Genomic DNA, 10,545 nt, shown 5'->3' with positions numbered 1-10,545 from the left:
GCTCAGTCAGCCACACACATACATAGAGAAAATGGCGACCCCCCAACTCATGACCTCAGCCTGTCTGCCTCAACCTCCAGTTTTGGGTCCATTTGCACTAATACATTTTCTTGCCCTCTTTCTTCCAGAAACATGGAGTGCCTCTCTTCTTGTTCCCTGTAAGGCCACCAGTATCCTTGCTTTTTGTCCCTCCCACCCCCTCTGGAGTCCCAGTCTCTAGTCTCTGTATTTTTTGTCTGGTCCTCCCTAACCTACCACCCATTCACAGGAGCAAATGTTCCCCATCTCCCCCCCGAGATTCCCTGACCTTCCATTTACCTCCTCAGTCTGGAGACACTTGGGGGCCATTGGCTCTCAATTTTCCCTTCTCTGGATATTCTTTTTAATATTTAATATTTATTTAAGTGTTTTTAAAAGTACTTTCCCTAGGTTGCTCGTTTTATTCTCTTTCTCCTTTTTTTTTTTTTAAAGATTTTACTTATTTATTTGACAGAGAGGGAGTGAGCACAAGCAGGGGGAGCGACAGAGGGAGAAGGAAAAGCAGGCTCCCCACGAAGCAGAAAGCCTCATGTGGGGCTCAGTCCTAGGACCCTGGGATCATGACCTGAGCTGAAGGCAGATGCCCAACTGATTGGACAACCCAGGTATGCCCTCATATTTACACTAAAGAGTCATATAAACTAGGTAAAGTTGTGTTCAAAGCCCAAATCCACCATCTGATGGCCATGTGGACATGAACACCTTCCTTACCCTACTATACCTATTGGTTTCTTTGTCTGTACATTTGAGATAATATACCTATTTTGACTTTAGGACTAATGAAAAAACATAGACAAGAGAACAGATTTAACTAATCCAATATATTGCAGCGGGAAAAAAAGAGGATAAAAAAAACTGCGTTATATTTGTATAGGAAGATACTCTTCTGGAGATTATAAAATTCATATAAACTTTCTCCCTTTGTTGACATGATTTGACCTTTTCCTTGTGCATCTAGTCTCTCCTTCTCCTCTTGCACCTCCTTCTCCTTGGAGAAGGGCACATTATAGATTAACTGGCCTTCCACCAGAGTAGGCTGGACACGTTAGAATGATCTGGGCTTCCATACTCATTCTCAGTCCCCCTTCCAGAAATTCTGATTCAGTATTCAGAGGGGGGCCTGAACATTTTGAGCTTTGAAACAATGCTCTAGGCGATTCAAATATTTACCCCTTCCCTCCCCACCCACCTCCCAAATAGAAATCACTGCTTTGACCTTGGGCAGCCACCCCAGGCTTGAGCTGGAGTCATTCACAAGACACCTGGAGTCACAGCTCTACGCCTTTTCTGTTATTTTAGTTTTATGCCTTTCTGGAACTAGATGCATCTCTGACAACCTGTTTCTGTCAGGAAGCTTTAGTTCTTTCTTTATAAGGACTAGAGACGACCGTTTTGGGCTGGGCCAAGTGTGTCACCGGAAGTCTTCGGAAGATCGTTTTTAGATTTCTAGGCCAGGTAAGGATTTTCATGTCTAACTTCCTACTCTGATACAATTATACGTATGCAATCCACACTCGCAGCTTCTGACCCTCAAATCCCAACAAAATCTCCACCAAGTATTTCTGGGAATTCTTAGAGATTACTCACTGGTGACTTCTGATATTTTTGTTATCTCTTTTGGCTCCCTCTGCGGGGTGTTACCAGGTTCCTCGGACTTTCCCAAACCTGCTGGACTCACCAAGGCTTCCCCTTGTGTCTGTTTCTATTTTCTTCCGGATGTCACCGCCTCGGCTGGACACCCCCACTGCTCTGGCCCTCTCACAAGCCTGCTGCCTCCCCAGGCTTCCAGCATTGATTCAAGGGGAATGGGTCCCCCCAGGTCGCCCTTGGGAAGTAGGGGGGAAAAATGTCTTTTTCGGTATTCAGTGTGAGATTCTCTTAGGGAGCATCAGAGCAATGTGACTTGATTAATCAGCATACAAGATACTAGAAATGAATTTTCAATGGGGAAATTAGTACTATTTAAGATGTGTGCTGGGCTGGACCTTGATCAGGATATTTGAAATGCTTTCTTAGCCACTTTTGGAGTTTGGATTAAAGATTAAGGAATTTCAAATGCTAACCAAAGAATATACTAACCCGTAGGTGTGGGCTGAAATCAATTCACACAAGTTCCCATATATATATCACATTGTTCCTACTGAACTGTTTCAAAATAAAATACCATGCAGGCCGTACAGCAAGCCCAGACATATTTCTCGTGGAGATCCGGATCAGGAGACAATCCAGAAGACGAACACTCTGCTGTACTCAGAATTGCCCTTCCCATTAATATGTAAGAATTAGCAACATTCTAATGCAGAGTATTGAGCCTGATCCCTTTTTCTAGAATGAGTTTGTCTTCTCTCAGGAAGTTCCCTGGACTCATTTAAATAGACTTTGGGTGGCCCACCCAACATTTCCCCAAATATGACCAAACGTGACATCCCATGACCTCGTCGGTCCTGAGATTTGCTACAACGTAAGCATATAGATGCTCTCCCATCCCCCGATCAGATTCTTCCCTTCCATAACAGAGCTGGCCCCTTCCTTCTCTTTCAAGATTTGTTGATCACATTCAGGTTCAATGACACCCCTGTTTCACTTTGCTGTTAGAAGTGGAGAGAAACCAGTCACTCACTCCTCATTTATCATTTGTAAGCAATTTATAAATAGACTTAAGGAGTCAAGCGAGAAACAGCAGAGTCCTGGCAAAGTTGATTTGAGTAATGTGCACAGACACTTGACCTCTTACTCCAATTTGAACTCCCCCACTGATGCAACTAAAAAACTGGAGAAATGCAGACCTTCCAAGCAGGTGAAGGTCGAAAGCATCTATAGAAAATCAGGCTGTGTGAAGCAACTCCTGAAGTCAGACAAATCCAAACAGGAAAAAATAAGTCAATGTTTAGCATGGGTCATTGACCTATAAGACAACCCCCCCCACCAGGAGACTCCCAAAGGACATGAGACGCTCACCAAATGTCCTGCTCCAGGCTGTTGAGATACAGACAAGGGGACAGGAGGAGAAGGCCTCCCTCACCATTATACTCTTGGTCGAATCTTCAACGTCTAGGGCCCATTTGTAACTTCCCTTCTCCCTGTACTCACTTTTTAAGAGGCTATAAGGGGTCTTCTGTACCAAAGGAATAGAAATTTCAGAAGGAGGGGCAAAATGAAGTTAAACTCCTTCTTTTTGGTTCTCCCCAGTTTTCTTTCCTCCTAGGCGACTGGAGATAAGATTGGGGTGGGTGAGGGGCTCCTGCTTGGGAAGTACTTCTCCTTTTTGAGGGCCCTGTGGGGATTAGGTGCGGCCCAAGAGAAAGGGAGCCCTGAGGCTGCTGTCAGGCCTATCCATCTCCACCTTCAGTTAACGGGGTAAACAGAGACCCATGTGTCCGCCTGCACGGCCAGCACGGAAGTTAGAGAGGTTGGAACCACAAGATGCCCATTAGAAAGTCAGCATTTGCCAGGAGTAGCCCCGAGGCATTGGTGCCCTCAGAACCAAGCAGAGCATCTCCACAAGCCATTCCCATCTGTATCTTTGCTGTTTGTGGACACCAGCATTTCACCACAGATAAGCCTCTCCCAAAACACCTGCTTGTTTTTCCACATATGTCTAGCGCAGCATTAACCCCACTTCATTACCACAGGATGATGATTTGTTCTTAAGCCAAGACTGTGCGCCTTCCCCATCCCTGCTCACTCAAGTAATGACAGTGGACATGTGCTTGATTGCTTCTGATACAAATACTAGGAACTATTTTGGAAACCTGACAGTTGCTTGTCAAATTCTTTTCTAATGGCCTAATGTTACAGCCTTAGAAGAACTTATTAAAGAAGGATTACCTCGTTTGAATCTTTAATAGTCTTCTATCTCTTTTTATGGATATCAACACGCCACTTCCTCATAGAACTACTATCCTATGATTATGTTCATTAAGCCCAACAGCTGTCCTTCACCATCGAGAAAACTGAGGCCCAGAACATGTAAGCCCTACTTCTCTGAACATCTCAGTTGAACTACCTGATTTATTTTGTATTTCTCCAGAAGATGATGCTCCGTGTTACAAAGTTTTATCTATTGCTTACATTGGACTCTACCTTTCCTCCAGTAATTTCATAAGAGTCTGCACAAATTTTCCTCTGGAGCTGTGAAATTCTCAGTATCAGCCACTCCTTTGGAGAGGTGAGAAGTAGAAAGTAAGAGGAAGCGCCAAATCACCTCTGGCCACAAGTTGAGTTCTGTTTAAGAAAATCCATGTTCTAGCTTGATAAACATTCTGCTCAAAGTCTCAATTAAGAGGAAGTAGATCTGCAGTGTGTTCTCTGGTAACAAGTTTATGTTCTAAAATCAGATTAGAAATTAGCTGGGTTCTTTGATCTTTTTCTTTTGCTTATTTGAATTTCTATCTTTTCTATAGAGAACATGAATTACGCCTGTAACTTAATAAAACTGTTGTAAAGAAGTTAGTAAATTGTGAATACTTTGAATTAGCATGAAGATGTTCACCCCATGGGAGGGCTGTCTGAATGGAATTGCTGTGTCCAACACTGACTGAATATAGCCTTAGGAGTGTTTTTAATGGTTCTCTAGTTCATTAAAGCTAAGTCTGCTAGGCTAATATAGCAGTGTGAATTCGTTTTTGAAAACTCACTCTGCTCCAAACACATAGCAATGATGGATAAAGTACACAAATACAGAAAGTATCAAGAAATTCAACTGACCTAAAAAGGAGAGATTAATATCTTACTGGGCCAGTCATGGGAGAGAGGTGTTGTTTGTTTGGTTGGTTTTTTCCCCCCATCTGTATTTTTTAAATTTTAATGTTTTTTAGTTTTAGATAATTGTAGATTCACATGCAGTTGGAAGAAATAATAACAGAGAACCTATGTACCCTTTACATAGTTTCCCCTAATAAACATATTATGTAGCCGCAGTGTAATACCACACTCTGACAACTGACATTATCATCACCCACCAATCTTACACATATTTCATGAGTTTCAAATATACTTAGTCATTTATTTATTTGTTTGTTTTTTAAGTAGGCTCCGTGCCCAGTGTGGAGCCCAACACAAAGCTTGAACTCATGACCCTGAGATCAAGACCTGAGCAGAGATGAACGTGCAATGCTTAACCAACTGAGCCACCCAGGTGCCCCCATCATGTATTTAATTCTATGCAGTTTTATATCTCATGTACAGAGTCATGTGATCACCTCTACCATCTGGAGACAGAAGAGATCCATCACCATAAGGATCCCTTCTACTGCCCTTTTATGACCACAGCCTCCCTCCATCCCCTGGCAACTACTAATCTGTTCTCCATCTCTAAGATTTTGTCATTTCAAGGCTGTCATATAAATGAAAGAATCATACAGAATGTGACCTTCACAGATTGGCTTTTTAAACTTAGCATAATTCACTTGAGCTCCAGCCAAGTTGTTATATATAGCAACGCCTTTCTATTGCTGACTAGTGTTCTATGGTGAGGATGTGCCACAGTTGGTTTATCCGTTCACCCACTGGAAGACATCTGGGTTGGCTTTCGCGTTTGGCTACTACAAACAAAGCTGGTGTGAATATTTGTGCATATGTTTTTTGTGTGACTGTTAAGTTTTCCTTTCTCTGGGACAAATGCTTGGAATTTTTCTCTGCCTTCAAAGATAAAAGCGTAATAGGAAGAAATCATACACTTCTCACAACTGGTCCATGAGTCTGGCTTCAGTGATCGCGCTCCTGCTGGAGATGAAGACACAGGAGTGGTCACAATGCTTCAGGAGAGTGAGTCCAAATGGAGGCTTTAAAAGGGGAATTCTCTCTCATTTAAGGCCTTGTTTATTCTTTAAGGCAGTCCTTTTAGAAGGGAAGTTTACTCCATGCCTCGAAACATACTCTGCTACCTCTGACATTGTTCATTTTAGTTTAGGTACTAATGTCTAAAATCGTCAAATTCTGCACCCGTGTAGATGTCTGTGATTTTGAAAATTGATCCTTAGTCCTACTGTCCTCATGAAGAGAGCATTCCCGTGACCACAGACAATCAGGAATGCATTAGTGCCAACTGGGAAAGAGCAGGAAATGTGCAAAGCCCCCAGATGAAGCGAGCAGGCAGCCAGAAATTCTTCTCCCCATAAGCTGGAAAACAGCTGTCTCTGGAAGCTGTTGCTCCAAAGGAGGAATTACTTACACTCTTCTCTTTAACTCAGGAGATCAAGGCCTGGCCAAATGGAGGGCCAAGTCATCTGCCTGTTCATTCACAAAGGGCAAACCTAGCCTGCCTAACCTCTGACTGGCTATACTTAAAAAAGTAAACCAGGAAACCAGGAACCACCAAACCCTAAGCTTCATTATATTTTTCCTTGGACGGTTTCATTTTATTCAAATGGGCCCCTCAATGATTATATTTTTTCCAATGTTTATCCATATAAGAGGAGAAGAAACGACTTAATGACTCAGCAAAACCTAAAAAAGAAAAAAAAATTTATTCTAAATCCATCAATCCCCGAAATGTGCATTTCAGAAGATAGGGAGCCAGCCTAATTTAACAATATGCTAAACAGGTAGGATATTTTATCTTGGAATTAAAGTCATCAGCAGTGAAACATGCAGCTTCTATACTCTGCCTGAAAAAGACAAGAAACGTTCTGGCTCTGTTGTGCGAGCCATGAATTCAACCCAGGGTAGGCAGGGATTCAAGTGACCTCAATACGCCACTTTCCGCAACGAATTCAGATTAAATGAATTCTCCTCCTTTCCTGGTTACTGGGCTGGCCTTACATAGAAGTAGAATTGATTGTTGCCAAGGAAATGGGATTCCACATAAGCGATAAAGACAATAATGACAGTAACAACAAACTTTTATTGAGTGCCTGTGTGAGGCTAACTACTACACAGGGATTATTTCCTTGAATTTTCATGATAATCCTATGAGGTAGGTGTAATTGTCCCTATTTTATAGATAATGAAACTGAGGCTTGGAGACCATAAGTAATTTGCTTAATAGCTCATCGCTACTGACTGATGGATCCAAGATTCAAATGTGGGCATGTCTAACCGCAGAGTCCAAGTTCTGAACCATATGCTCAGCTCTTTACTCTTCAATTTCACACTAGAAACCCACTGGCTTGACACAAGATACAGTCCCTTATTAAATGACGATCTCCTCTGAAGGGGGTTACATGTTCAGGTGTTACAGTGTTACTAATCACCAACTGCAGTGCCAATGAGTTTTCCAAATCCTTTATAACTCGATAAAAAGCTGGGAGGAAGTGTATCAAGCAAAAAAAAAAAAAAAACCACACGGGAATCAGTATGCAAAGCTTAAGGATGGCAGTGAGCTTGGGGAGGTCTTCGGGGGTCTGTAAGAAGGCTATGATGAGAGTCCCTATGACCGCTGCCAAGTCTGCCTGAAGAGATGCAGAGCAAACCCACTCTTACCCTCCGGCCTGTAAATGGCATGCACACCCACATAGGACTGGCCCTACCCACTGACCATTCTTTTATGCTGACTTAACTTTATTGGGTACTTCTAGGTGACAGTAGTACACATTCTTCATAGACCTCTCCAATATGCTTTCACCCACTTCTCTGGGTCTTACACTCCGTATAGATCCAGTCTTCTTGCCTCTGTTTATACTCAGTCAACTTTAATGAATAAGAAACCCATTTACAAATTAAAAGGATGGAGAGGAGTGGAAACTAACACACGCTGAGGATCTGTTATACACCAGACACGGTGCCAGGGTTTGACAAGTATGACCTCATTAACTATGAACCACAGCCTACCCATGAAGGGGTATTATCTCCATTTTACATTAGAGGAAACCCACACCCACGGGCTCCCCACAGTTTAACAGTCTCACCAAGCCAGGATTCAAGCACAACCTTACAGACTCCAATATCCAATGAACTTTTGAGCCACTACAAGATCAAGTAAATGGGCTATAAAGTAAATATCTTAGAAGCAGCCCCTGATTAAAATTAAAATAATATTCAAAGGAGCAGAAAGAATACTGATACCTCATATGCATCTAGCTATCAGGACATAATAGAAGGGTAGATTGGCCTTGGTGGGGGGAAGTAGTGGAAGTCATAGGAAAGAAAAGCAAGTCAACCAAATGCCTTGAGAGCCACTCAACGGGTGTGGCAGTAAATGGCACACGTCAGTCATGGTCAACAGAAAGGTGGCGTAGACTTCGAACCCTCCAATCAATACCTGAGAGGAGAACATGCACAGGTAACATTCTAAATAAAGTTTCATTTCTGATTACAGGGCTGGTTTCAGAACTCAAAGCCTAGTGTGGTCTCCTTGGGAGGTAGGATGGGCCAGTGTGAGCTCTGGTTGCCACTTTGGCTTCTAAGAGCAGCTAAGCAGGAGATAGTCCTGCGTTTCTAATCGCCCCCTTATAAATGAGGTTCTATATGAAGAGTGATAGCTTTTAGCTTTTGCTGTTCCCATGGGAGTTTTTGCTCCAACCCATAGCATTAGTTCCCTAAGGAAGGAAAGGAGGCCCAGGAAATGCCCTGGCCAAATTGTGTCCTGATCTCACAACCAAGTGCATTTCTTTCGACTTAAGAGAAAGCCTTGAGCTCTTCTACAGGTAGTTGTTCTAATCATTTCTATTCACCCCACCGGTGAAGGAGGGATTCCCACCTAAGTTATGTGGATGACCAAACACATGTGACCGACACTGCACACGTGAGGCCAACGGCAGTTTATGAGTCACATATACTCACAGCCTAGGAAAGGAAGACACTGCACATCACACGTGACCATAGGAGGGTTCACTCGGGAAGAGAATGGACAATCGGGGGGGCTGTGGGAGACAAGTGCTATAGTATGAAGAGGGTGAGAGGCCCCTGATTTCCATGGGTATGTATGTGACTTATTTGAATAATTCCACGAGCTGACAGAGAACCGAAGCCTGCTATTCAAAGATAACCAGGCACTATGCCTGGTCCCCGCGGTGAGAAGAATTGCTGGAAGACCTTATCCAGGGGAGCGGATCAGGGAGGTGGGCTTGTGTTTAGGTCCTCTCGGTTTTCCTCAGAGGTCAAACAAGGAACACATAATATTAGGACTTAGTTTTAGTTTTTGTACTACAGTGGGCCATGTCATTAGTAGAATGAACAAAAATAGAGAAGGCATAATACAAATTTTGATTTGTATATGTCCTTCCTCTGTCAACTTACATGCTCTGGAAGTAAAGAAACATACCTGCCTTTCCCCTTTTCTACCCCTTCATGAAGCCTTGGAAAATAGTCCTTTGTGATGGAATGCCACAATAACCAGAAACTTAGAATTATTGATCAATGAAACCAATTTTTGTATTTGAGCAGATATTGCTGTCCAATTTTTAAAATTAATTTATCAAATATTTTAGAAACTCTGAATACATGCCATCAGTATATGAGCTATGTCAGAGATCTTTGGATGCAGACAACAGAAACTGAGCCTTGTTGACTTCAGCAAAAGAAGAATTTCTTCTTTTGCACTGCATTTGAGTTGTTTAGAAAAAACAAACAAGCAAACAAACCAAAAAAACCAAAGAACTTAGAATAAAAAAAGACAATAATCAGGACCGCTCTGGGGACCACGGTAACAGAAATGAATGGATACTCTATTAAGGACAACATAGTGCTGATTCATTCAGCACTAACACTTCAGTCATTGACTTAACATTCAAATTCCAGGAAGAATCCCAATGGCACTACTTAAATCTTGGGCAAGGAATGGGGGACACATTGATTCAAAGCCCCACCAAGTCTGCAATAGATGAGGGATGATTTCTCAATGAAAAACCAAATGATTGTTTACCCGAAGAAAGGGGAAGGGATTCTGGGCACACAAAAACAAACAAAGCACACAGGTATTCATTTCTAGAGTGATTTTTTAAATATTATATGAATCATAAAATCAGTTATTATTAAACCAATCAGGTAAGTCATATTTTAGTTCACTTGTTCGTTATAATTTCAACTGTGCGTTTTTCCAATTATGTACATTTTTTTTCATTTAATTAAAATGAAGCATTTTCAATGTCTCAATACCTGTTTATAGGGTAGTTTTGTTATAGATTTAACAATTTAATTAATTTATTTATTTAACTTTTTAAAAGTAAGCTTCGCTCCTGGGGCTTGAACTCATAACCCTGAGATCAAGAGGTGCATTTTCTACCCATTGAGCCAGCCAGGTGCCCCATAATGGATTTAATCCTTAAAGAAGCCAGTCTGCTTTTAAGCCTTACCTCTTACCCCAACCACAAGAATAGGTCTTTTTATCTTTTTTTCTCTCAAAATAATAAGTAGGAGTGTGAATAGATTGGTGGAAACTCCATTTGCTCGGGATTTAAATGCTGTTCAGTGAAAGCATGCTATGTGCACACTATAGTGCTAGCTTCATAGGTAGTAAAAAGATAGATAGACCCAACAAAGAGTATAACTTCCTACAGGTAAGGAGTTTTTAATGAATATACGCACACACAATTAAGTGAAAAGTTCAAATAACAAATATGTAACCCA

This window comes from Mustela putorius, unplaced genomic scaffold, assembly GCF_011764305.1.
Source record: "Mustela putorius furo isolate JIRA1106 unplaced genomic scaffold, ASM1176430v1.1 tig00000275_pilon_pilon_pilon, whole genome shotgun sequence".
Classification (NCBI taxonomy): Eukaryota; Metazoa; Chordata; class Mammalia; order Carnivora; family Mustelidae; genus Mustela; species Mustela putorius.
The sequence above is the reverse complement of the archived record's forward strand: the minus strand, read 5'-3'. Positions refer to the sequence as shown.